The 26939-nt window shown below is 49.5% G+C and overlaps 1 pseudogene across 1 annotated transcript; it reads right to left on the reverse strand.

Annotated features, from left to right (window-relative positions):
- Nucleotides 1-850: 850 nt before the first annotated feature.
- On the reverse strand, nt 851-25463 carry LOC308578120 (tapasin-like; annotated as a pseudogene). Its single transcript has 7 exons — nt 25362-25463; nt 4935-5332; nt 3787-4119; nt 2960-3286; nt 2502-2591; nt 1699-1739; nt 851-1371 (listed from the first exon to the last, which is right to left on the reverse strand). The product of its transcript is annotated as a tapasin-like (transcript).
- Nucleotides 25464-26939: the final 1476 nt, after the last annotated feature.

The following is a 26939-nucleotide window of genomic DNA, read 5'->3' on the forward strand; positions in this document are numbered from 1 at the left end:
CTGGTCAGCCATAATCTCTTCAGCATACCAGCACATCCACAGGAGCCCTGCCCAGTTGCTATGTCAGCCCTGATAATCCCAGACAGAAGACAATCAAAATCACAAAGAACAGTGGATTCACCACGGGCTGAAACAAAGGACAATGATCAGATCTTCCCTCTGGGGGCAGGAAACTGCAAACTCCCCTTTGTCACCTGGAAAGTACTCATGGGGAGGGGGAAAGGAGGAACCAGCCAGGTGACAGGACACTCAGGTTACCACCACAACTCCTCCCTCAACCCCTCCTTTCTGTAACGTATGCATGATGTCAACCCCTCCTTTCTGTAATGTATGCATGATGTTTCTGGGGGTGGGCTTGACCTGGAGGAGGGGAATTTCAAAAGTTTTTATAAGGTCTTGCAGCCCATTGTTCTGGGTCTTTCCTCTCTCCTGCAAGTGAGGGGAACACCCTGATGCATCAGTTCAATAAAGGCCAAGCCTACAGGCTGCTGTTTTGCTCCAAGTTATCCTGGTTGGTGTCTTTGTTTTGTCCAAGGGAGCCCTCAGATTTTTCCGTTAACACAGTCTACAGCAGAATCTACACAGAATGGGGAGGGGGGCGAGTTCTGGGCTCTGGGGGAGGGAAGGGGGGCAGGTCCTAGTCCGTATCGAGAGAGAGGGCCGAGGGGAACGAAAGCTGCTCTGCCTGGCCGTCTCTGCAGGGATGTTGCGGGGAAACGGGCTCCTTTTGCACCCAGGTCTCTAGAGGGGATAAACCTGGGTCTGGACTGTACCACTTCAGGTCCCCCAGAGGGGGAGGTAAAGGGACACCCAATGACCCACATTCTGTAAGTGGAGGATCCCTGATTGATTTATTTGGGGGGGGGGAGGGATATGCCAATCTTGCTCAAGTCAGCCTCCCCTCCTCCAAAAAGGTTCTCTCCCACAATCCCAAAGACAACACAGGCCCCCCTCAAGAGTCTCCCAGAGCATGTGCAGAGTTCAGAGATGCTTTTGTTGCGATTCCTGTCTTGCGGAAGGTTGGACTACATGACCCTCAGGGCCCCCTCCCAATTCTACACTTAAATAATTTCACAGCACGGAAGTGAGGAGGGGCAGGGACTGTCAGAAAGGGGGGCTTTTGCTATGCAGAGATCTGGCCCCCTCCTTAAAATCAGAGCTGTGAATCTGCAGGATGCGAAGCCAAGCAGACCCCTGACCCCAAAAAGGCAGGGGAAGGGGGCTTCCCACAAGGGACCAGTGGGGCAAGACTGGGCAGCCAAAGAGGAGGGACCCAGGAGTCCGGGGGCCTACGATCCACTTTGCTCTTTCAACGGGATCCGGAGACAGGCAACAAACCAAGCCGGGAGCAGGGTTGCCCAGAGTCCGTTACTGCAGAAAGAAGAGAAATCCGTGAGATACTGACCCGATTCAGAGAGGAAACATTAGCTGGCTGGGGGTTGCAATTGCAGGAATTGCTCCACAACAACCCTGTGAAGCAGGCAGACTGGATCCTGCCCCCCGGGACCCCTGAGAGCTTTATCATGGCCAGGGACTGGGGATTCGAACCCAGATCTCTCTGCCAGGGCCTAGTCTGGCCCTCTCACCACTGCACCGCACTGCCTCTCAGTGGGTGGCACAGAGATGTTTTTTTTAAAAGAATATAAAAATGAAGAATCGAGAGAACTTGGCAGTCTTGGGCGTATCTTGGACACTGACCTCGGATTTGGGCTTCTCCGATTTGGGTTTTTCTTCAGAAGCTGAAAAGGAGGATAATGAAGCAGGGAAAGGTTAATGACCAGAAAACCCAGGGAAATGGACAGGAATACTTGAAAGCATGCAGAAAGCTAAAAAGGAAATCAACATTTCTGAGCCGCTGGGCAGGGATGTTTTTAGCAGGCGACCAAAGAGAGTCTGGCCAAGGCGCCTGGTTGGTATCAAGAGGCAGGGAGTTCCAAAGAGCCTTGGAGCCGGGAGGGACCCCGAGGGTCATCTAGTCCAACCCCCCGCAAGGCAGGAATCTTGAACCCACAACGCTGATATCAAGAGTCTCAGGCTCTCCCGGCTGAGCTTCTTGTACTGGCAAATGTGGGAAAGGGGAGTCAATTGGCCAGTGCCAGTTCCGCCATTCAAAGGGGTCAGGTGGTGGAGGAGAGATTTCTCAACTGCTTTTACTGTCAATATTTGCATGGTCTTAATAGATTCTGAATAGTCTCCCCCAGGAAAATATTTCTATTTTTCATTATAATAATTAGACTTGAGGGAGGCTGGGTTATTTGTTTTGGTTCTCATTTTTATCATGTACGTTGTGTTTTCATCGTGCATTTTTATGCCACAAACTGCCCGGAGATCCAGAAAAGGAGGATGCTGTGTACATTTATAGAATCCTAGAATTGTAGAATCAGAAGGGACCCCAGGAATCTCAGCTAAAGTATCCCCTAAAATATTGACCAAATGGTAAAATAGGACCATATTGATAACAAAAATAACAGTACAGAAGGGGTGGGTGGGAACAACCTTACCCCATCGGAAGAAGGACCGCAAGACCCCCAGGAGCACAATGGCGACCAGGAACAAGCCGATGGCGTCCTCCAGGGAGGGGCCCAGGGACCCTGGGTGGGGGGAGAAGGGGCAGAGGCAGAAGGGGGGCGTCAGAGAGGGAGAAGGGGGGCGATGTCAGACCCCCACCCTGCCTTGGCCACCCAGTGCAGGTCCCAAAGCTGCACCTTCGCCCCACCCCCCATATCCTCCACCCCATGCCCGACTTGATCAGTGCCAATTCACAGAATCCTAGTTGGGAGGGCACCCCAGCGGTCATCCAGCCCAACCCCCTTCAAGGGAGGAATCCCAGCTAAATCACCCAGGACAGGCGACCTCCCAACCTCCGCCAGTCAGGAATCGCACCCGCAGCCAATCTTCTGGGCCTTGCTACCCAGCCCCCAGGGGACCCCGGCACAGACCCCCAAGTGCAGACCCCCACCTGCCACATGGAGCACGACCGCCTTCTTGACCCCCGCCTCGCCCAGCCCTGCATGGCCTACATGGCAGACGTAGGAGACCCCGTGGTCCTCGGTCGGGACGGGCAGCAGGCGGGCGAAGCTGGTGAAGCTGAAGGTGCCGTCAGGAGCCTGGCGGTGCCCCGAGTCCCCGATGTCCAGGAAGGCGTCCTGGGGGGCGCCGGACCCCCTCCGCTTCCAGCTGACCGAGGCACCCAGAGGGAAGAAGCCGGAGACCTCGCAGGCCAGCTGGGGCCGGGCACTGGGGGGCACGGAGAGCGTCGTGGGGCGCAGCGTCACCTGGGGGGGCTCTGCAGGGCGAGAGGGAGTGAGCAGAGCGCCCCCTGCTGACAACCAGGAGCACTGCAGGCTCCCAGCTGCCGGGAGGGGAGAGGGGGGCTCTTGGATTCGAATCCTGAGGAAGACAGGGTCCCCGTTGGCTTGACCAAGTGGCCAGGCGCTTCTTCAGGAGCCTCCCAACCCAGGGGCAGTCTCTCTGGATCGCTTGGTTCTTAGAAGCGTAGAATCAGACAGGTGGAAGGGATCCCCAAGGGTCATCTAGCCCAACCCCTGCCAGGCAGGGATCTCAGGGCAATTGGGCCACTGCGAGGTTGAAGCACTCTCCCTATGTTCTTTTGGCGCCTCCAGGCCCAGGAGCAGTCTATCTGGATCCCTAGGGCCTGGCCGGCATTTGGCCACTGTGAGAATGCAAGATGCTGGCTCCATGGGGGTCCCTTTGGGCAGTGGACCCCCTTTCCCCTTCCTTCCCTCCGCCCTCCCTGCAAGGGAGACCCCCCGGTCGCTCACTCACCCACCACCTTGAACTCGAGCGCCTGCTGGGCGTGCAGGTGGGGCAGGTAGACGGTGCAGATGTAGGTGCCCTCGTGGCGGACGGCCACGCTCCACAGGCGCAGGGAGGCACCGCCGCCCTCGGCGTCCAGCAGCAGCTCAGCCCCCTCCTCGGCCACCGACACCCCCCGCGTGGCTCCGTCGAAGGCCAGCACCACCTTCCCGGCCCCCCGGAACTGATGGCGCCACTCCACCGAGAAGGCCGAGGCCGGCGCTGAGAAGCCGCAGTGCAGGACTGCCGGGCGCCCGAGGCGGGACTCCAGGCGCGGCGTCCGCGTGAAGACCGACAGCACCGCTGCGCAAGGAGGGAGGAGGGCGAGGTGAGCGGGAGAGATCCCCAGCGGTCATCTAGACCCACCCCCGTGCAAGGGAGGAATCCCAGAAGGGAAAAACAACAAACCCAGGGCTGTGTTTAGCAGATGCGGCGCCAGGCTGCAAATGTCCGCCCGATAGTGTTGGGGTGGCCGTAGCTGCGCACTGCCAGCCATTGTGGGGGGCGCAACTCTCCCTCATGCCAATGCAGGAGAGCGATCCCCCGAGAGGCCAGCGCCCTATGGGAAAGACCGCTCTGAACAAGCCCACCATCTATTTGATTTATTCATTTAATTTCGTGGTTCTCAAATTTGGGGGGACCCCCATGAACGCTCTCCCTTTCAGCCAGTGCCCTAAAAGAGGCATGGTTTGGAACAACTGTTTGAACGACCCAGTAAGATGAAAGCAAGATTTGAAAGAGCAACAATTACTTGCCAAATGACTCAAAATCCACTTCAAACTACTCCAAGTAGTTCAACCCAGCAGATGCCTTTGATCCAGGGATTTCTGCTTTCCGCTTGCCCCACGGTGCCCCCTATCTCCCGCCCCCCAGGAGGGTGGAACCAATGACATTGGACATTCCTCATTTAAATCATGGCCTTTCTGCCCCGCCTTCTCCTCCCAGGGGCTGAAGGCGGCCTCCCTCCCCTTCCCCTCCCCTTCCCCCGCGCTGACCCTGCCAGGCCGGCCTGCCTGAGAAGCACCGACTGGCCCTCGGTCCCTCTCTCCCAGGCTGCTGGCGCAGGGCTCTGACCGCTAGGCCGCTCGGCTGCTCCCCTTCCGCTCGCCAGGTGGGACCTGCGGTGGTGGTGACGCTGCTGACCCCATCCTGCTGCTTCCAAGGCGGGCCCTCCTCCGTGTGCAGGACGCTGCTGACCCCGAACTCGGCCTCGGGGGCCTGCATGCTGGCGATGAGCCACTTGCCCCTCTCCAGGGCGCGGGGGCAGCCCCCTCCGCCCACCAGCCCCTCCGCCCAGGCGACAAAGTGGGACTCTTGCGGCGCGTAAGCGTTGATCTCGCAGGAGGATTCCGCCTCGCTGGCATCCGGACTCAGCCAGGGCGGGGGGGGTGGCCGAGGCCTGACCGCCCCACAGGGCCCCTGAGGGGTCTGCCGGGGGGACAAAGCGGGGGGAGGTGAACCAGTGTCTGGGGGGGGAATGATGAGCCTTGTCTCTCCACTGCCGGACCCCCCCAACCTACATCGCAGGGGGTTGGAGTGGATGACCTTTGGGGTTCCCAACTCCACCGTTCTGTGTCAGCCAGTTCAGTTCAACTCGCAGAATCACAGAATTGGAAGGGACCCCCGAGGGTCATCTAGTCCAACCCCCTGCGATGCAGGAATCTCAGCGAAAACAAGATGCCCTCTAAGGAGGATTTGTTTTGTCTATTTAATGGGATTTAAACGCCAGTTAATAAACCAAAGCAACCAAGCAGTTTGCTTGGTTCAGATACCTCTGAATCGTGTAAATGCTGAGGTTGGAAAACAATTTGAAGTACATTCAGAATAAGCATAACTAGATGAAATTAATCCACAACAATAGGACTCCTGAGTTCCTGAGATGATTTCTTTTGTCCTTTCACTGTATTTATTTTTCCCAATTGGAACTATGAAATGGTGATTTTCTTGAGTCAAAATGAGAGTAACCCTGAACGTTTCTTAGAAAAAAAGCACTGAACCTATATACCAGAGAAGAATGTACGGAACTGTAGTTGTTTGCATATATAGTGATATACAGTGGTACCCCACAAGACGAATGCCTCGCAAGACGGAAAACCCGCAAGACGAAAGGGTTTTCTGTTTTGGAGGCGCTTCGTAAGACGAATTTCCCTATGGGCTTGCTTCGCAAGACGAAAGCCCATAGGGAAATCTCCGGGGACCTCTTTTAAATGCTGGTGGTGGGGAGCAAAGCCTTTCCCCCCCCTCCGGCCTTCAGAAGAGGTCCAGGAAGGCCGGCAGGGGCTTCCGGTCGGCGCCAGCGTTAATGGCGGTCCTCTTTCCGAGCTCCGGAGGAGGAATGCTCTGCGAGTTCGGGTCTGACCCGCTACGGCAAGCGGGGGACCCCTAAAATCACAGGCGCTGAAGCCTGTGAACAAGGAGACTCGGTGGGCACCAGAAGCGCCCCCCTTACTGCAGAAAGAGCCTTTTTAAAGGCTCCGGAACGGCATCAGGAGAGCGCGGTGCTGAGAGTCGCTACCCAGCCCGCAGAGTGAAGCCGCGTCGCCATGAACGGAGAGCGCCGATTTCTTCCTGTAAATTTGGGACTGAAAAGCCTGTGAGTAAGACTGAACGTTATTTTGAAAAATTTTAAAATTGGAAATCTGGCTGAAAATGGGGAAGGTGAAAATTAAGGAAGTCTGCCTTCCCCCGACTGCATGACAGCTAAAGCAACGGAAATTTAAAGCTGCATCCGTATGAAACATCCTTTGACTACTTAAACCTGACATTGGATCTAGATCTCCCCTCTAGCAAGCAGGGCAGAGGGGAGGAAAAAAGGACATTAAGAACTGCATGATTTATTTAAAAGAAAAAAATCTTCTGCTGCCTTAACACCCTGAAACGGACTGCCAAATAAGACATTAGGGCACTGAACTGTCTTTAAACTTCTGGGAAAGTTACATGGTTGAAGTTTCGTTTGATACAAAGTTTTAAGACTTTATTGCTACAGTATATTGGAGTGTGTTGAAAGAGTATCTACTGGAAAAAGTGTCGCAGCATATATTTTCAAGCCTCCTGATATACTTGTTTTTAACTTCTTTGTTTCCTCACTTGGACATTTTGTTTTGCTCCCCCTAGAGGGCTTAAAGTAACGGTTGTAACAGTTTAAGACAGTGGAATTTTCCATCAGCGGACTGTTTTTGTGGGAACGTCCTTGGGACATGAGTGGTCCAGCAGAAGAGATAACCACCAGAGCCAAAGCTAAGCAGCAACAACAGCAACAACAGCAACAAAAGAAAAGAGGCTCAATTACAGGTTTAACTCCTACAGGAACAGCAGGACAAGAAAAAGTGACAGCTGCTTCCATGGAGTCAGTGACACAGGCGTTACTCAAGATAAATCAATCTTTGGAGACTTTGACAAAGCAGAGTACAGAAAATACACAGAAATTAACAGAACTAACAGCAAGATTGGACTTGAACACAAAAAGTGTGACAAGCAATACAGAATCTATAAACAGGTTGATTGAAGAAAATTCTGCAACACGTAAAATCGCAGAGGAAGCCAGAAGTGTTGCCGGAGAGACACAGGAGAAGCTAGAACCGATTGCTAAAAAGGTTTATGAACATGATGCAACTTTGTCTTTGATGGAATTACAGAGAAAGGAAAGAAATTTGAAATTAAGATTAATTCCCGAGAGCGAAGGGGACAGCCTGGTGGAGTTCCTAACACAAAAGTTTGCTGACTTTTGGGAAGATTTGGAGGAGGAAGAATTTAAGATAACAACAGCATTTAGACTGGGCAGGAGACTGAACAAAAAGACTCCGAGGGATTGTCTGATTACCCTTAGATCCAAGGAAGAAAGAGACAAAATATTAAAACTACATTATCAAAAGGCCTTGGAAATTGAAAATTCACCTATACAAATTTTTAAAGACATCCCTAAATATATCTTGGAGGTGAGAACCTTCTACAAGGATCTGGTCTACCTGCTGAAGAAGAACAACATCCTCTTTAGGTGGGAGTTCCCACAAGGATTGTCCTTTAACTACAAGGGAAAGAAGGTGAAAATAAAGACAATTCAAGATAAAGAGAAGTTTTTGGAGAGAAACCAAGAGGATCTACAGAAGGGAACGGTGGATCCAATTGCAGAACAAAGGAGAGCACTAGACATTCTGAACCTACCGTTTGGACTCAACCCACCACCATCAGAGGAAGAGCAACAACTTGGAGCGGTTGGAGGAGTAACAGAAAAATAACAAGATGGCCCTGCAATTCCTTAGTTGGAATTGCAATGGGCTGAACATGCCTTTGAAGAGACGCCAAGTGTTTCATATCTTGAAAAGAGAACAATTGAACTTCATTTGCTTACAAGAAACCCATGTAACCAGGGTACACAGGAAACTATTTATAAATAAAAGACTAGGACAAGAATTTATTTCATCAGACAAAGTCAAGAAAAGAGGAGTTGTGATTTACGTAAAAGAGAAATGGGCTCCAAAAATGATGTTTAAAGATGAACAAGGAAGATACCTGGCAGTTGAAATACAAGCACAAGGAGAAAAATTTTTAATAGTTGGAGTTTATGCACCAAATGAAGGCAAGGCGGAATTCTTTAAGAAGCTCCATGAAACTCTGATGGATTACCGTATTTTTCGCCCCATAAGACGCACCGGCCCATAAGACGCACCTAGATTTTAGGGGGGGAAATGAAGGAAAAAATTTTTATTTCCCCCCCCAGGTGCGCTGCGCTACACCAGGAGCTTGGGGCGTGCGGAGCTCAGCGCGCCCCAAGCTTCTGCGTGCCGGCAAGGTCTCCGCTAGCGTGGGAGAGCCGGCGCCTCTCCCAGGGCTAGCGGACCCCTGCGCTAATCCAGAAGCTTGGGGCGTGCTGAGGTCAGCGCGCCCCAAGCTTCTGCATGCCGGCAAGCAGTCCGCTGCCGCCCCAAGCCTTGCGCACCCGGCGGGACCTCCTGCCGGGTGCGGGAGGCTTGGGGCAGCAGCGGACTGCTTGCCGGCATGCAGAAGCTTGGGGCGCGCTGACCTCAGCACGCCCCAAGCTTCTAGGTGCGCGCAAGCAGTCCGCTGCCGCCCCAAGCCTCCCGCACCCGGCGGGACCTCCTGCCGGGTGCGGGAGGCTTGGGGCGGCAGCGGACTGCTTGCCGGCATGCAGAAGCTTGGGGCGCGCTGACCTCAGCACGCCCCAAGCTTCTAGGTGCGCGCAAGCAGTCCGCTGCCGCCCCAAGCCTTGCGCACCCTGCCTTCAAGGCGCTCGACGCTGCGAGAAGCAGGCTGCTATCCGCAGCCTAGGCAGCCCTGTGGGACCTCCCACAGGGCTGCCTGGGCTGCGGAATGGTTCCCGAAGCGTCGGGCGCTCTGCCTTCAGGGCGCTCGACGCTGCGAGAAGCAGGCTGCTATCCGCAGCCTAGGCAGCCCTGTGGGACCTCCCACAGGGCTGCCTGGGCTGCGGAATGGTTCCCGAAGCGTCGGGCGCTCTGCCTTCAGGGCGCTCGACGCTGCGAGAAGCAGGCTGCTATCCGCAGCCTAGGCAGCCCTGTGGGACCTCCCACAGGGCTGCCTGGGCTGCGGAATGGTTCCCGAAGCGTCGGGCGCTCTGCCTTCAGGGCGCTCGACGCTGCGAGAAGCAGGCTGCTATCCGCAGCCTAGGCAGCCCTGTGGGACCTCCCACAGGGCTGCCTGGGCTGCGGAATGGTTCCCGAAGCGTCGGGCGCTCTGCCTTCAGGGCGCTCGACGCTGCGAGAAGCAGGCTGCTATCCGCAGCCTAGGCAGCCCTGTGGGACCTCCCACAGGGCTGCCTGGGCTGCGGAATGGTTCCCGAAGCGTCGGGCGCTCTGCCTTCAGGGCGCTCGACGCTGCGAGAAGCAGGCTGCTATCCGCAGCCTAGGCAACCCTGCGGGACCTCCCACAGGGCTGCCTGGGCGGCGGAATTGTTCCCGAAGCGTCGGGCGCTCTGCCTTCAGGGCGCCCGACGCTCCGAGAAGCAGGCTGCTATCCGCAGCCTAGGCAACCCTGCGGGACCTCCCACAGGGCTGCCTGGGCGGCGTAATTGTTCCCGAAGCGTCGGGCGCTCTGCCTTCAGGGCGCCCGACGCTCCGAGAAGCAGGCTGCTATCCGCAGCCTAGGCAACCCTGTGGGACCTCCCACAGGGCTGCCTGGGCGGCGGATATTTTCCTGAAGCCTGGAGAGCGAGAGGGGTCGGTGCGCACCAACCCCTCTCGCTCTTCAAGCTTCAGCGAAAGTCTGCATTCGCCCCATAAGACGCACCCAGATTTTCCCTTCATTTTTGGAGGGGAAAAAGTGCGTCTTATGGGGCGAAAAATACGGTATTTGGATTACAATGTAATAATTATGGGAGATATGAACGGTGTGGTTTCTACAAACATGGACAAGGCACAAAGACTGACAATCTCCAAGGAAGGGAGACTTCCGAAGACCTTCTTTGAAATGACTGAAAATGTGGACCTAATAGACATATGGAGAACAAGGAACCCTCTTGAGAGAGAGGGAACTTTTTTCTCTCAAGCAATGATGACCTGGACCAGAATTGATCAAATGTGGATTACTAGTGGGATGGCTCCAAAGATTAAGAAGATAGAAATCTGCCCAAAAACTTGCTCCGACCATAACGCCGTGAAGATGGAAATGAAACTTACAACAACTGGTCAATTTAGATGGAGGATGAATGACACCCTGTTTCGAAATAAGGAGATCCACATGAAGGCCCAAAAAACTTTAAAGGACTATTTTGAAATAAATCTAAAGGCCGATGTGGAAAAAAGAGTGATCTGGGACGCAAGTAAAGCTGTGATGCGAGGATTTTTGATTCAACAAAATTCAATAAAAAAGAGAAAGCAGAATGAGAAGAAGGAAAAGATTTTGGAAAAGATAAAAGAAGGAGAGAAAAAATTAAGATCAAAACCAAAGTCCCAGGAGATTTTGAGAGAGATTAAGTTATATCAAACACAATATATGGAATTGATGAATCAAGAGATTGAATGGAAGATAAAGCAAATGAAACAAAAGACATTTGAATCGGCAGATAAATGTGGTAAACTTCTGGCTTGGCAATTGAAGCAAAGGCAGAAACTAAATACAGTTACAAGCCTAGAAGTGGATGGAAAGAATATATCTAAACCTAACGAGATTAGAAACTGTTTTTTGAGCTGTTTTAAAAAACTATACTCTCAAGGGCCACAAATTGAAGAGGACATAGATGAATTCCTTAGTAAATATGGATTACAAAAAATCTCTCATCAAAGCAAGGTGGATTTAAACCAGAGAATAACAGAACAAGAGATAGAGGGAGCCATTCAGGACATGCAACTGGGCAAATCTCCAGGACCAGACGGACTGACTTCCAGATATTACAAAGCTTTGAAGGAGTGGTTGGTTCAACCGTTAAAGGAAGTCTGCAACGAGATTTTAGACGGGGGGAAAGGCACCAGAGTCGTGGAAAGAAGCTTATATTACACTCATACCAAAGACAGAGACTGAAAAGACTCAACTTAAGAACTACCGCCCAATATCATTACTTAATGTGGATTACAAAATTTTTGCAGACATTTTGGCAAAAAGATTTAAAAGAGTGTTGATGGAGAAGATTCATAAGGACCAAGCAGGCTTTCTCCCTAAAAGGCATCTATCAGACAATGTAAGGAATATAATAGACATTTTGGAATTGTTAGAGGTGAATATAAACACCAAAGCAGTGCTGATTTTTGTGGACGCGGAGAAAGCCTTTGACAACATTTCTTGGAGTTTTATGAAAAAGAATCTTCATGGGATGGGGGTAGGCCAAGGGTTTGAGAATGGTATGGGTGCGATATACTCTGAACAAAAAGCTAAGCTGATTGTAAACAATGTAATAACTGAGGAACTAAAGATAGAAAAAGGAACACGACAGGGGTGCCCAATTTCCCCATTGCTCTTTATTACGGTTCTGGAGGTGTTGCTGAATATGATTAGAAATGACCAGCAGGTTAAAGGTGTACAGGTCGGAGCTAAACATTACAAGTTAAAGGCATTTGCAGATGACTTAGTACTGACTTTACAAGAGCCAAACACTAGTACCAAAAGGGTCTTGGAGATAATTCAACAATTCGGCCAGGTAGCCGGCTTCAAATTGAACAAACAAAAAACTAAAGTTTTAGGGGAAAACTTAACAGATATGGGAAAGGAGAAATTCCAAGAGGAGACAGGGTTGACGGTGGTTAAGAAGGTGAAATACCTAGGGGTTTATTTGACGTCTAAAAATGTGATTTTGTATAAGGATAATTATGAAAAATGTTGGTCAGAAATCAAAAAAGATCTAGAAATATGGTCAAATTTGAAATTGTCAATGTTAGGCCGAATTGCAGTGATTAAAATGAATGTATTGCCTAGGATGTTATTCTTGTTTCAGACCTTGCAGATTCTTGACAAGATGGAATGTTTCAAGAGGTGGCAGAAAGATATTTCGAAATTTGTTTGGCAGGGCAAAAAGCCCAGAATTAAATTTAAAATACTGACAGATGCTAAGGAAAGAGGGGGTTTTGCCCTGCCGGACTTAAAATTGTACTATGAGGCAGCAGCGTTTTGCTGGCTGAAAGAGTGGATGCTCCTCGAGAACATAGACATTTTGGATCTGGAAGGCTTCAATAACGCATTTGGTTGGCATGCATATCTATGGTATGATAAAATTAAGCTGCATAGTGCCTTTAAAAATCATATTGTCAGAAAAGCATTGTTTAATGTTTGGATAAGATATAAAGATCTGTTGGAAAACAAAACCCCTAGATGGGTGTCTCCTGTGGAGGCCAAGGCAGTGAAGAAACTCAATATGGAGGTCGGATGGCCGAAGTATTGGGAAATTTTGGAACAGGAGGGAGATAAATTGAAATTACAAAGTCACGAGAAAATGAAACATAAGGTACAAAACTGGTTTCAATATCACCAAATAATGGAGTTTTTCAAACAGGATAGGAAAATTGGCTTTCAGGTGGAAAAATCAAAACTAGAGACTGAACTGCTAGAACCCAATACTAAGAATTTATCAAGAATGTATAACTTGCTGCTGAAATGGAATACACAGGATGAAACAGTTAAATCGGCTATGATTAAGTGGGCACAGGACGTTGGTCATAACATTATGTCTGCTGACTGGGAATGGTTATGGAACACTGGTATTAAATTTACGGCATGTAATGCCTTAAAGGAAAACATTATGAAAATGGTCTATAGGTGGTACATGACCCCAGTCAAGCTGGCAAAAATTTATCATATGCCCGATAACAAGTGTTGGAAATGTAAAGAGACTGAAGGTACCTTCTATCACCTTTGGTGGACATGCCCGAAGATTAAGGCTTTCTGGGAAATGATTTATAATGAAATGAAAAAGGTACTTAAATGTACATTTCCTAAAAAACCAGAGGCCTTTCTCTTCGGCATTGTCGGCCAATTGGTGTCAAAGAGGGATAGAACTTTTTTGATGTATGCTACAACAGCAGCAAGAATACTCATCGCAAAGTATTGGAAGACACAAGATCTACCCACTCTGGAAGAATGGCAGATGAAAGTGATGGACTATATGACTATATCCCTTCCCTCCCCCCACACCCAGGGGGTCCCCTCAGCCCTCCTTGCCCAGGGAGGCTCCATTGGGACGCAAGCGAAGATGGCAGGAGCAGCAGGGCAGCAACGGGGCCGGATTCGGGACTCGGCCAGGAAAGCGAAAGCGAAAGCGGAGGGACTGTCCCGGGCCAAACCCTCCCCCCACCGCCCCGCTTGGCGACAGGCAGAAATCCCACCGGAGAAGTTTCCCCCGCCAGCCCCTTCCTCGCCCGCTGAGTTTCTGCCTTGCAGGGGGAGGAAATCTGACCACGGGGGCGAGGGACGCCTCCTCCTCCGCCCCCGGAGGGAACCCAGGCGTCCGGCCCCGAGCTCTCCTCCTCCCGCGCCCTGCGAGGGGGGGACCCAGGCGTCCGGCCCCGAGCTCTCCTCCTCCGCCCCCCCCCGGAGGGAACCCAGGCGTCCGGCCCCGAGCTCTCCTCCTCCGCCCCCCCCTCAGAGGGAACCCAGGCGTCCGGCCCCGAGCTCTCCTCCTCCGCCCCCCCCTCGGAGGGAACCCAGGCGTCCGGCCCCGAGCTCTCCTCCTCCGCCCCCCCTCAGAGGGAACCCAGGTGTCCAGCCCCGAGCTCTCCTCCTCCGCCCCGCCCTCGGAGGGAACCCAGGCGTCCGGGCCCGAGCTCTCCTCCTCCGCCCCCCCCTCGGAGGGAACCCAGGTGTCCAGCCCCGAGCTCTCCTCCTCCGCCCCCCCCTCGGAGGGAACCCAGGTGTCCAGCCCCGAGCTCTCCTCCTCCGCCCCCCCCTCGGAGGGAACCCAGGCGTCCGGCCCCGAGCTCTCCTCCTCCGCCCCCCCCCTCGGAGGGAACCCAGGTGTCCGGCCCCGAGCTCTCCTCCTCCGCCCCCCCTCGGAGGGAACCCAGGCGTCCGGCCCCGAGCTCTCCTCCTCCCGCGCCCTGCGAGGGGGGGACCCAGGCGTCCGGCCCCGAGCTCTCCTCCTCCGCCCCCCCCTCGGAGGGAACCCAGGTGTCCAGCCCCGAGCTCTCCTCCTCCGCCCCCCCCTCGGAGGGAACCCAGGTGTCCAGCCCCGAGCTCTCCTCCTCCGCCCCCCCCCTCGGAGGGAACCCAGGCGTCCGGCCCCGAGCTCTCCTCCTCCGCCCCCCCTCGGAGGGAACCCAGGCGTCCGGCCCCGAGCTCTCCTCCACCACCCCCCCTCGGAGGGAACCCAGGCATCCGGCCCCGAGCTCTCCTCCTCCCGCGCCCTGCGAGGGGGGGACCCAGGCGTCCGGCCCCGAGCTCTCCTCCTCCCGCGCCCTGCGAGGGGGGAACCCAGGCGTCCGGCCCCGAGCTCTCCTCCACCACCCCCCCTCGGAGGGAACCCAGGCGTCCGGCCCCGAGCTCTCCTCCTCTGCCCCCCCCCTCGGAGGGAACCCAGGTGTCCGGCCCCGAGCTCTCCTCCTCCGCCCCCCCTCGGAGGGAACCCAGGCGTCCGGCCCCGAGCTCTCCTCCTCCGCCCCCCCCCTCGGAGGGAACCCAGGCGTCCGGCCCCGAGCTCTCCTCCGCCCCCCCTCAGAGGGAACCCAGGCGTCCGGCCCCGAGCTCTCCTCCGCCCCCCCCCTCGGAGGGAACCCAGGCGTCCGGCCCCGAGCTCTCCTCCTCCACCCCCCCCTCGGAGGGAACCCAGGCGTCCGGCCCTGAGCTCTCCTCCTCCGGCCCCCCCCGAGGGAACCCAGGCGTCCGGCCCCGAGCTCTCCTCCTCCGCCCCCCCCTCGGAGGGAACCCAGGCGTCCGGCCCCGAGCTCTCCTCCTCCGCCCCCCCCCTCGGAGGGAACCCAGGCATCCGGCCCCGAGCTCTCCCCCTCCGCCCCCCCCCACTCGGAGGGAACCCAGGCGTCCGGCCCCGAGCTCTCCTCCCATAGGCGCCGACTCCATGGGGCCTGAGGGGGCTCAAGCCCCCTCAAAAATTTTTTGCGGGGGGCCCAGCCCCCCCAATAATCTCAGGCGCTCTTCCAGCAGAGCACCGCCGCCGTCCCCCGCCTCCTCCCCACCTGCTCCCTCGCCAGCCAGCCAGCCAGCCGCGCGCCCTAGTCGGACAGCCCCGGCCGTCCCCCGCGAGATTAGGTAATCCCCGGGGGCGGGGGCTCCTGCCTCGCTGCTTCGCAGCACCACCGCCACTGCCAAGGCACTGCCGGGGGGAATTTCAGCCCCCGCGAGAACAGGGGAATCCCGACCGGCCACACCTCCCAGCCAGTCAAGAGCCGGAGCGGAGGGGGCTCGCCCTCTCTTCTCCGGCTAGCCCCACGTTTCCCGCATATCAGCTGTTCCGGAGCTGATTAATAGGCGCAGCACGCTCTCCCCTATTCGCTCACGAGGAGGCGGTGCCACTTTATTTGCATATTCATGAGCTTATTTATTATTCATGAGCTTTCCCGGGCCCCCCCAATATTTTTTATAAGTCTGCGTCCCTGGGGGACCCAGGCGTCCGGCCACGACCTACCCAGCAGCAGCAGCAGCGGGAGCCCCTTGGCGCGGAGCGGAGCGGCTTGGGCAGCCATGAGGCTCGGCAGGGAGAGAGCAAGGAGAGGCGGCGATGGCGGAGACTCCGTCCCGCTTCCCCTTTCGATTTCGGAGCCCCGAGAGGAAGGAGGGCGGGGCAGGAGGGAGGGGGAAGCTCAACATCCAAAAAACGAAGATCATGGCCACTGGTCCCATCACCTCCTGGTAAATAGAAGGGGAAGAAATGGAGGCAGTGAGAGATTTGACTTTCTTGGGCTCCAGGATCACTGCAGATGGTGACAGCAGTCATGAAATTAAAAGACGCCTGCTCCTTGGGAGAAAAGCAATGACAAATCTAGACAGCCTCTTAAAAAGCAGAGACATCACCTTGCCAACAAAGGTCCGTATAGTTAAAGCCATGGTTTTCCCAGTAGTGATGTATGGAAGTGAGAGCTGGACCATTAAGAAGGCTGATTGCCGAAGAATGGATGCTTTTGAATTATGGTGCTGGAGAAGACTCTTGAGAGTCCCATGGACTGCAAGAAGACCAAACCTATCCATTCTGAAGGAAATCAGCCCTGAGTGCTCACTGGAAGGACAGATCCTGAAGCTGAGGCACCAAGACTTTGGCCACCTCAGGAGAAGAGAAGACTCCCTGGAAAAGACCCTGATGTTGGGAAAGATGGAGGGCACAAGGAGAAGGGGACAACGGAGGACGAGATGGTGGGACAGTGTTCTCGAAGCTACCAGCATGAGTCTGACCAAACTGCGGGAGGCAGTGGAAGACAGGAGTGCCTGGCGTGCTCTGGTCCAGGGGGTCACGAAGAGGCGGACACGACTAAACAACAACAACTATTTATACCCCGCCCGCACATCTGGGGTCAGGGCACGAGGCTGCTGTCTTGATGGCCTCTGAGCCGAGAATCACAGAGAATTCTGCACATGCTCTGGACCATCCGCATTCTGGGAGGGAGGGAGAGCGACCTGCTGGCTGCGCTCAGCTTGCAAAGGGTTAAATCGAACAGAGCTGGAGTCCTAGAGAGGACAGGAAGCAGAGACAGCAGGCAGCAGGTCCTCCAGAGCAAAATCCCCTTCCTCCGTGCCCAGCCGCTTTGGGCATCTCTTGTCTCCTCCTCGCGTGCGTGCTGCCTCTGTTTCCCTCCTGGGAAGAGTCCGGTGAGTCTCCTCTCTCTTCCCCCTTGGGGTGCCTGGGGGAGAAGAAGAAGAAGAAGAAGAAGAAGAAGAAGAAGAAGAAGAAGAAGAAGAAGAGGAGTTTGGATTTTGATATTCCTCCTTTCACTCCCTTTAAGGAGTCTCAAAGCGGCTCACGTTCTCCTTTCCCCTCCTCCCCCACAACAAACACTCTGTGGGGTGAGTGGGGCTGAGAGACTTCAGAGAAGTGTGACTGGCCCAAGGTCACCCAGCAGCTGCATGTGGAGGAGCAGAGACACGAACTCGGTTCCCCAGATTACGAGACTACCGCTCTTAAGCACTACCCAGAAGGGGGTCCCAGGGCTGCAGGGGGGTGTTCTGCTTCTGAATGGCAGGGGCAGACCCCCAAGTCTGGGAGCAGAGGGTCCTGCTGCCCCCCATTTCTCTCTGCCAAGTCTGGGGGGGATGGCCAGAATCCCCCTTGAAATGGGGGAGCCCCTGCCAGGCCATCCTTTCCCCCTGCCAGAGCCCCAAGGGAAGCCTTTCTGGGCAGGGGCCATGAATCAGCCATTGAAGAATGTTCTGAATAACATACTGAATAAAGGAACATTACCAATTACCAGTCTTTTAGAAAGAAGCATATATTACAATAATTCCAAAACAAGGTGCTGATCCATTTATGGTGAAAAATTATAAGCTAATTTCGTTATTAAATAATGATTATAAACTTTTTGCTAACATTTTAGCAAATAGGTTAAAAGAATTGGTGAAAGAATTAATTCATGAAGGTCAAGCAGGCTTCCTTCCTGGTTGACATATGAAAGACAATGTAAGAGATATGGTAGGCCTAATAGAATATTTGGAGACCTGGAATGACAAGCAAGCAGCTTTAATATTTATAGATGCATAAAAGGCCTTTGACAATATTTCATGGAACTTTATGAAAAATAATTTAGAGATGATGGACTTTGATCAACCTTTCCATATGGGACTGGGAGCTATTTATAACAACAACAATTTATTTATATCCCGCCCTCCCCAGCCAAAGCCAGGCTCAGAGTGGCTAACACCAGTAAAAATAGCACAATTTACATAACATCACAGTCAATTAATTAAAAAACATTCTAAAATCAGTTCAGAATCAAATTAATGGCAACCATTGGGCTAGAGTTCTATGAAGATTACAGAAGGAGAGAGGGGGTCAGACTGTGCCTTGGCCAAAGGCCTGGCGGAACAGCTCCGTCTTGTAGGCCCTGCGGAAAAATGTCAAGTCCCGCAGGGCCCCAGTCTCTTGTGACAGAGCGTCCCACCTGATCGGGTCCACGGCCAAAAAAGCCCTGTCTCTGGCTGAGGCCAGCCTCACATCCCTATGGCCCGGGATCTCCAATATGTTTTTATTTGAAGACCGTAAGGTCCTCAGTGGGACATACCAGGAGAGACAGTCTCATAGGTATGAGGGTACTAGGCCGTATAGGGCTTTAAAGGTTAAAAGCAGCACCTTTAATCTGACCCTGTACTCCACTGAGAGCTAGTGCAGCTGGAATAGCACTGGGTGAATGTGATCCCAAGGCGAGGACCCCGTAAGGAGTCTCACCATGGCATTCTGCACCCGCTGGAGTTTCTGGGTCAGTCTCAAGGGCAGCCCCACGTAGAGTGAGTTACAATAATCAAGTCTGGAGGTTACCTTTGCGTGGATCACAGTGGCTAGGTCAGGGCGAGAGAGGTAAGGAGTGAACTGCTTAGCTTGGCGGAGATGAACAGAAAGCCAAACTGATTGTTAACAACACTTTAACAGAAACTTGTGATATTACAAAAGGTACCAGACAGGGTTGTCCTTTATCACCATTGGTAATTATAACTGTTTTGGAAGTTCTGGCGAAAGTCTTAAGATTAGATCAAGATATTCAAGGCATAAGAGTAGGACATAAAGATGGGCGGGGTATAAATTATTATTATTATTATTATTATTATTATTATTATTATTGTTATTATTATTATTATTATTATTATTATTATTATTATTATTATTATATTATTATTATTATTATTATTATTATTATTATTATTATTATTATATTATTATTATTATTATTACAAATTAAAAGCCTTTGCAGGCGACTTAGTAATAACGGTGGAAGATCCCCTTTCCAATGTACCTAAAGTGCTGGATAGGTTATGTGAATTTGGCCAAATAGCCGGTTTCAGACTGGAGGGTGTGAAACACCTAGCAGTCAAGTACAACATTCCTAGAGTAGACATAAATAGGAATGCTTGGACCAGCCAGTAGTAAACTTCCTGTTTCCTCCTGGGCTGGGACAAACTTCCTCCGCATGTGACTAGAGGTGGGCAGGACCTTACCTGCCCAGGTACAAAGGGGCAAGGCAGGTAAGGGATTTCTGGGAAAGGATATATAATGAATTAAATAAAATGTTTAAATATACATTTGTGGAAAAACCATGACTTTTTAGGTATAATAGGTGAACAGATTCCCAGAAATTTTTTTAAAAAAACAAAACATTTTATGTATGCAACAACAGCAGCAAGAATCTTACTAGCCCAAAAATGGAAGCAAGGAGATGTGCCAACAAAAGAAGAATAGCAGATGAAACTTACGGACTTTCCAGAGATGGCAAAGCTGACGGGGAAGAACCGAAATCAGGAAGATCAAGTATTTGAGAAGGATTGGAGTAAATTTGTGTATTATTTAAAAGATCACTGCAAATAGTTTAAAACATTAGCATGTTTGTGTGAAGACTTGTAATGTGAAATTAATTTTGATAAATTATTTTTAGTATACTTTAACAGTGGGAAAACTAAAAGATGCAGAGAATTTATGTTTATTTGAAGAAACATGGGGGGAGGGAAGTCAAAAGGTTCTGATGAACCTGAGGTGTATTGTTTTGAAATGGTTTTGACATTGTATTCTGTCAGAGTTGCTCCCCGATCCTAGCTCACAGAGGATCACGCTAGCCAGCGATCATTGAGTAAAAGTCTTTATTGAGTTACAGTTTCCATTCTCAAGCTGCTGCGTGCAACTCTACGTCTAATGGCTAGATCGGCGAAGTCCCGTCTGAGTCTCCGCCCCTTGCGCACCAACTTAATATCCTTTTTTTTTTTTTTTAATAAAATTTTTATTGGTTTTACAGGATTTTTTAAAGAACAAACAAACACTTAGAAAGACAAACATACATGCATAATTTCATAACATATTTTCATAAACCTCTTTTCTTGGACTTCCCCATACCCCCCCTTTCTGCATCCCAATGCCCATAATTTCATAGCAACTCCCAATTCTTACTTTCCAGCCTCTGTCATCTTAGTCCTCTTTGTGTTATGACCTTATATCACTGTATCCCTTTGTTTCTGAAAACCATAACATTTTAACATTCATTAAGTTTATAGTAGTCCTTAAGATAACTTTTAAATTTCCTCCATTCTTCTTCCACCGTCTCTTTTCGTTGGTCATGGATTCTGCCAGTCATTTCCGCCAATGTCATATAGTCCATCACTTTCATCTGCCATTCTTCCAGAGTGGGTAGATCTTGTGTCTTCCAATACTTTGCGATGAGTATTCTTGCTGCTGTTGTAGCGTACATAAAAAAAATTCTATCCTTCTTTGACACCAATTGGCCGACCATGCCCAAGAGGAAGGCCTCTGGTTTTTTAGGGAAAGTACATTTAAGTACCTTTTTCATTTCATTATAGATCGTTTCCCAGAAGGCCTTAATCTTCGGGCATGTCCACCAAAGGTGGTAGAAGGTACCTTCAGTCTCTTTGCATTTCCAACATTTGTTATCGGGCAAATGATAGATTTTTGCCAGCTTGACTGGGGTCATGTACCACCTATAAACCATTTTCATAATTTTTTCCTTTAAGGCATTACATGCCGTAAATTTAATACCGGTGTTCCATAACCATTCCCAGTCAGCTGACATAATGTTATGTCCAACATCCTGTGCCCACTTAATCATAGCCGATTTAACTGTTTCATCCTGTGTACTCCATTTCAGCAACAAGTTATACATTCTAGATAAATTCTTAGTATTGGGTTCTAACAGTTCAGTTTCTAGTTTTGATTTTTCCACCTGGAAACCAATTTTCCTGTCCTGTTTGTAAAACTCCAATATTTGACGATATTGAAACCAATTTTGTACTTTATGTTTCAGTTTCTCATGACTTTGTAGTTTGAATTTATCTCCATCCTGTTCTAAAATTTCCCAATACTTCGGCCATCCGACCTCCATATTGAGTTTCTTCACTGCTTTAGCCTCCACTGGTGACACCCATCTAGGGGTTTTGTTTTCCAACAGATCTTTATATCTTATCCAAACATTGAATAATGCTTTTCTAACAATGTGATTTTTAAAGGCACTGTTAACTTTGTCATACCATAGATATGCATGCCAACCAAAAGCGTTGTTAAAACCTTCCAGATCCAAAATGTCCGTATTCTCGAGGAGCATCCATTCTTTCAGCCAGCAAAAAGCTGCTGCCTCATAGTACAATTTTAAGTCCGGCAGGGCAAAACCCCCTCTTTCTTTAGCATCTGTCAATATTTTAAATTTAATTCTGGGCTTTTTGCCCTGCCAGACAAATTTCGAAATGTCTTTCTGCCACCTCTTGAAACATTCCATCTTGTCAAGAATCTGCAAGGTCTGAAACAGAAATAGCATTCTAGGCAATACATTCATTTTAATCACTGCGATTCGGCCTAACATTGACAATTTCAAATTTGACCATATTTCTAGATCTTTTTTGATTTCTGACCAACATTTTTCATAATTGTCCTTATACAAATTCACATTTTTAGATGTCAAGTAAACCCCTAGGTATTTCACCTTCTTGACCACTGTCAACCCTGTCTCCTCTTGGAATTTCTCCTTTTCCATATCTGTTAAGTTTTCTCCTAAAACTTTGGTTTTTTGTTTATTCAACTTAAATCCAGCTACCTGGCCAAACTGTTGTATTATTTCTAAAACCTTTTTCGTACTAGTGTTTGGCTCTTGCAAAGTCAATACTAGGTCATCTGCAAACGCTCTTAACTTGTAATGTTTAGCTCCGACCTGCACTCCTTTAACCTGCTGGTCATTTCTTATCATATTCAGCAACACCTCCAGAACTGAAATAAAGAGTAATGGGGAAATTGGGCACCCCTGTCGTGTTCCTTTTTCTATCTTAAGTTCCTCAGTCACTACATTGTTTACAATCAATTTAGCTTTTTGTTCAAAATATATTGCAGCCATACCATTCTCAAAACCTTGACCCACCCCCATCCCATGAAGATTCTTTATCAAAAAACTCCAATAAATATTATCGAAGGCCTTCTCCGCATCCACAAAAATCAGTACTGCTTTAGTGTTTATATTCACCTCTAGCTTTTCCAAAATGTCTATTACATTCCTTACATTATCTGCTAGGTGTCTTTTAGGGAGAAAGCCTGCTTGGTCCTTATGAATCTTCTCCATCAACACTCTTTTAAATCTTTTTGCCAAAATGTCTGCAAAAATTTTGTAATCCACATTAAGTAATGATATTGGGCGGTAGTTCTTAAGTTGGGTCTTTTCAATCTCTGACTTTGGTATGAGTGAAATATATGCTTCTTTCCACGATTCTGGTGCCTTTTTTCCCTCAAGAATCTCGTTACAAACTTCTTTTAGTGGTTGAATCAACCATTCCTTCAACGATTTGTAGTATCTGGAAGTCAGTCCATCTGGTCCTAGAGATTTGCCCAATTGCATATTCTGAATGGCAGCCTCTATCTCTTGTTCTGAAATTCTCTGGTTCAGATCCATCTTGCCTTGATGAGAGATTTTTTGTAGTCCATATTTATCAAGGAATTTGTCTATATCTTCTTCATTTTGCGGGCCTTGAGTGTAAAGTTTTTTAAAGTAACTCAAAAAGCAATTTCTAATTTCATTGGGTTTAGATATATTTTTTCCATCCACCTCTAGGCTTGTGACTGTATTTAATTTCTGCCTTTTCTTCAGTTGCCATGCCAAAAGTTTACCACATTTATTTGCTGATTCAAAGGTCTTTTGCTTCATTTGCTTTATCTTCCATTCAATCTCTTGATTCATCAATTCCATATATTGTGTTTGATATAGCTTGATCTCTCTTAAAATCTCCTGGGACTTTGGTTTTGTTCTTAATTTTCTCTCTCCTTCCTTTATCTTTTCCAAAATCTTTTCTTTTTTCTCATTTTGTTTTTTCCTCTTTATTGAATTTTGTTGAATCAAGAAGCCTCTCATCACCGCTTTACTTGCGTCCCAGATCACTCTTTTCTCCACGTCGGCCCTCAGATTTATTTCAAAATAGTCTTTTAAAGTCTTTTGGGCCTTCGTAAGGATCTCCTTATCTCGAAAGAGGGTGTCATTCATTCTCCATCTAAATTGACCAGTTATTGTAAGTTTCATCTCCATCCTCACGGCATTATGGTCGGAGCAAGTTTTTGGGCAGATTTCCACTTTCTTAATCTTTGGAGCCATACCACTAGTAATCCAAATTTGGTCAATTCTGGTCCAGGTCATCATTGCTTGAGAGAAAAAGGTTCCCTCTCTCTCCAGAGGGTTCCTTGTTCTCCATATATCTATCAAGTCCATGTTTTCCGTCATTTCAAAAAAAGTCTTAGGAAGTCTCCCTTCCTTACTAACTGTTAGTCTTTGTGCCTTGTCCATGTTAGTGGAGACCACGCCATTCATGTCTCCCATGATTATCATATTGTAATCCAAATAGTCCGTCAGGGTTTCATGGAGTCTCTTAAAGAAGTCAGATTTACCTTCATTTGGTGCGTAGATTCCAACAACTAAAAATTTTTCTCCTTGTACTTGTATCTCCACTGCCAGGTATCTCCCTTGTTCATCTTTAAATATCATTTTTGGGGCCCATTTCTCTTTCACATATATTACGACTCCTCTTTTCTTAACTTTATCTGATGAAATAAATTCTTGTCCTAGCCTTTTATTTGTGAGTAGTCTCCTGTGGGCTCTAGTTATATGAGTTTCTTGTAGGCATATCAAGTCCAGTTGTTCTCTGTTCAATATATGAAATACTTGTCTTCTCTTCAAAGGCCCATTGAGCCCATTACAATTCCAACTAAGGAATTGCAGAGCCATCTTGTTATTTTTCTAAAACTCCTCCAACAGCTCCAAGTTGTTGCTCTTCTTCTGATGGTGGTGGTTTTTGTCCAATCGAGAGATTCAGAATGTCTAGTGCTCTCCTCTGTTCTGCAAGTACGTCCACAGTCCCCTTCTGCAGGTCCTCCTGATTTCTTGCCAAAAATTTGTCTTTGTCTTGAATTGTCTTTATTTTCACCTTCTTTCCCTTGTAGTCAAATGACAGTCCTTGTGGAAATTCCCACCTGAAGCGGATGGAGTTTTTCTTTAACAGAAGAGCCAAGTCCTTGTAAAATTTTCTTAGATCCAAAATATATTTTGGGATGTCTTTAAAAATCTGTATAGCTGAGTTTCCAATTTGCAAGGCCTTTTCAAAGTGTAGTCCTAGTATTTTGTCTCTTTCATCCTTGGATCTGAATGTAATCAGGCAATCTCTCGGGGTCTTTCTGTCTTGCTTAATATCCTAGCCCTGCTCCACCTTTTCCGCCTGACTGTTCTCCTCTGGGTCCCTCTGCCCCCCGGGGTCTCTTCCCTCCGGGATTCCTCTGACGCCGACCCCCCGGACCCTCCTGTCTCCTTGCGCCGGGCTTTAGGACCTGGCTCCCTCTCCGGGCTGCCTATTGCGTCACTTTCCTGTGCATTTGAACTTGGCGCGCGCGCCCAACCTTCCACTTTCTGCTGACCGTTTCCTCGCTCCCCGATGGAGGTGTGGCCACTCCTGACTCGTGCCCTCCCTCCTGTTGTGAGCTGCCAGCGCTTGATCCCTGGCGCCCTTCCTCTTCCCTGCTCTCTGTTGGTGACGCTGGTCCCGATTTCCAACTGCTCCCCTCTGAGTCCCCTCTGGCCCTATCTTCCTGGGATGTCCCCCTAGGCTCCCCCCTTGCCCTGGCCACTGGTGCTCCTTTCTGTGAATCTTCTGATCTCGGGTCGTCGTCATCACTCATCTTTTCTTCTGCCTCCTCCCCCTCGCTCTCTGTTTCCTCCCTTGCCCTTGCCTTTGCTCCTGAACCCCTGACATATTCTTATTTGAAAAGCTAATAAAGAAGTATTATACAAAAAACCCCAAAAGCCTGCAGAGCACTGGCAAAACCCCCCAAAAATGTTCATACTCACATAAGAAACCATATCAGTGCCAAAGATTTCAGGCCTTCATCTGCCCAGATGCAACAAAACATGTCTCCCCCACATTGGTCTCTGCAACCACAGCAGGCGCTGTAACTCTTCAATGGTTTTTCCTCAATGACACACTCTCCCATTGTCTCTCAAGACAAGGGAGATGGATGCCTCACCAACAGGGAGGAACTGATCGATGAAGTAGAAGTACTGGGAAACTTGGGAGGAAGTGATCATGTTCTCCTGGGTTTCATGATACAGAGGCAAGGGGAAGCGGAGTGTAATTGTGTGGGAATGTTGAGGGTGGCAGGAGAGGATATATTGATTATCAATATCCTTCCTAACTTAGCAGAGTGCATTCCTCTTCTGATGCACCAGAAACCTGGTTGCAAACTCGTGTGAGTTTCTTAAGGCAATAAGCAATTCAATCTGGCTTGTCCAGATTGAAATATGTTCTACTATTCCTGCTAAGATCCCCTTTTAAATCCCTCCTAAAAGAATAAAGACACCACAGTCTTGTTCATAAGTAACAAAAAGTAAAAAAAAAAATCCGTCTAGTAGCACCTTAGAGACCAACTAAGTTTGTTATTGGTATGAGCTGTTAACGACTGCAATTGGTCTTACAGGATAAAGCAAGGGATGAGATGGCTAAAAATAGCTTTATCATGTATAATGAGATAAGAATCCAATATCTCAATGTCAGAGGTTAACAGTCATCAACAGGTTTACCACACCTATCAGCCAATCACCCATTCCCACCACCCTTCTGAGTAATACCCCTCCCCACCTTCTCACTATATAGAAGGGTCTGGTGACTTCTGTTGCAGTGTAGCTGAAGAAGTGTGCATGCACACGAAAGCTCATACCAATAGCAAACTTGGCTGGTCTCTAAGGTGCTACTGGAAGGAATTTTTTTATCTTGTTTCAACTACGGCAGACCGACACGGCTACCTACCTGTAACAAAAAGTAGTTTTACTTACGAGCAGGCAAAGCACAGTGTGATCCCTGAAGGCAAGCTTAAAGCTTAAAGTTACAAATGTACAAACAGGTTTACCCCATATGGAAGATGACCTGGGGACTGCTGTGGCAGCTAGCAGTCCAGTCCAGGTGATGCAGGGAGGTCAAAAAGGAGAGAAGTAGAAGGTAGCAGCATGACTTGGCCTTTTACCAGGTCTGGAAGGGTCACATGCGAGGAAGGCTGCTCCAGGCCAGGAGGAACAGGAAGTTTCAACTGGCTGGACCAAACATTCCCTTGCATGCCCACTCTAGCAAAACAAGGAATATTGTACATGGCTGCTCCCAGTGGATTATATCCCACAAATTGGACATTGACCCTGGACTTTAAAAAAACTGAAAGAGTTACTGGGGATGTTCCCATGGTCAGAAATACTCAGAAAGAAGGGAGTCCAAAAAGGATGGGGATTTATTTAAGGTGAAATATTGAAGGCCCAAATGCAGACAATATCAACAAGAAAGAAAAGTGGGAGGCATCTAAGGAAACCGATGTGGCTGCATAAGGAGCTTACAGATGAGCTGAGAGTTAAGAAGGGAATGTGTAAGAAATGGAAGGAAGGGGAAATCACAAAGGAGGAGTAGACATGAGTAGCCAGCAGTTGCAGGGTGAAGGTCAGGTTGGCTAAAGCTCAGAATGAGCTCAGGCTTGCAAAAGAGGTTAAAAATTATAGGAAAGGTTTCTTTTACTATGTCCAAAG

Source organism: Podarcis bocagei (assembly GCF_964188305.1).
Source record: "Podarcis bocagei genome assembly, chromosome: W".
Taxonomy (NCBI): domain Eukaryota; kingdom Metazoa; phylum Chordata; class Lepidosauria; order Squamata; family Lacertidae; genus Podarcis; species Podarcis bocagei.